Below are 1,301 nucleotides of genomic sequence, written 5' to 3' on the forward strand. Positions count from 1 at the left end.
ATTTTGTTAATTGCTATTTTTAATAAATTGTACTTGTGGAGTTATCGTTTGAATTTTATTTATTTTATTTTCAGTTTCATCCTAATAATCATCCCCCATTTTATTGATTTGGAAAGAAATAATTTCCTACCCGCTCCCTGTGGAATCGACCCTACTTGCCATTGAACACAAAATTAATATTTGTATAGACAAATCTAGTATATCGGATCAAGCAAACTCTTCAGAAACAGGGTGAATCCAGTAACCCATTGCACACCTAGGGTCCCTGCTCCAGTACTCGGATTTGTTCTATAATTAATTGTCGTGGTAATTAGGACTTTTTAGTATTTATTATTGTACAGGTTCGGTACCTGTCAATTTTTGGTGCGGTTGCCGGGGAGCCGGCGTTTGGATTATTTGTTTCTTTTCAAATTCAGCTTTTATTTTATCTTATTCTATTCTTCTTGGTATTTTTGCTAGTTTATGCCCCGTTCTTCTCGCACAGGTGAATTGATATATGACCCTGAGGTTGAGAAGGTAGCGCGTAGGTGGAGGCAAGAGACCAAAAGACGAAAAGAAGGGCACTTATTTATTGCAAACGAGTCAGTAGAAGACGAAATAAGCATGGCCAACACCCAAACACTAAGGGAGCTGGCTGCCCCGGAGCTGACTCTCCAGCCCTTATGCATCACATTCCCCACTTTGGCTGAGAATACTGCTTTCGAACTGAAGTCGGGGTTGATTCACCTCTTACATTCTTTCCATGGTCTCTCTGGTGAAGAACCCACAAACACGTTAAGGAGTTCGAGATGGTTTGCTCTAGTATGAAACCTCCTGGGGTCACTGAAGAGCAAATTAGATGAGAGCCTTTCCGTTCTCGCTCAAGGATGCAGCGAAGGATTGGTTATAATACCTACCTGCAGGTAGTATTACAACGTGGACCCAACTTAAGAAGAAATTTTTGAAAAAATTCTTCTCTGCATCCCGGGTTGCAAGTCTAAGAAAAGAGATATGCAGTATTAAACAGTATCCTGGAGAATCTCTATATGATTACTGGGAAAGGTTCAATAAGTTGTGCACTAGATGCCCACAGCATCAAATTAGTGAACAATTATTGATCCAATACTTCTATGAGGGACTCCAACCGTCAGACAGGTGTATCATAGATGCTGCGAGCGGGGGAGCACTGGCAAATAAGACCCCGAGGGAAGCATGGCTGCTCATTGAGTCGATGGCAGAGAATTCTCAACAGTTTGGCTTTCGTGAGAGTAACCCTACCCGTAGGGTCAACGAGGTAGAGACGTCGTCCATTCAGCAGCAGA

At 42.0% G+C, this 1,301-nt stretch overlaps 1 non-coding gene across 1 annotated transcript; it reads right to left on the minus strand.

The window, feature by feature from the left end:
* Nucleotides 1-973: 973 nt before the first annotated feature.
* Nucleotides 974-1,080, minus strand: LOC113752632. The gene has a single exon (XR_003464886.1). It is a non-coding gene; the product is annotated as a small nucleolar RNA R71 (small nucleolar RNA).
* Nucleotides 1,081-1,301: the final 221 nt, after the last annotated feature.

Source organism: Coffea eugenioides, chromosome 1 (assembly GCF_003713205.1).
Source record: "Coffea eugenioides isolate CCC68of chromosome 1, Ceug_1.0, whole genome shotgun sequence".
Classification (NCBI taxonomy): domain Eukaryota; kingdom Viridiplantae; phylum Streptophyta; class Magnoliopsida; order Gentianales; family Rubiaceae; genus Coffea; species Coffea eugenioides.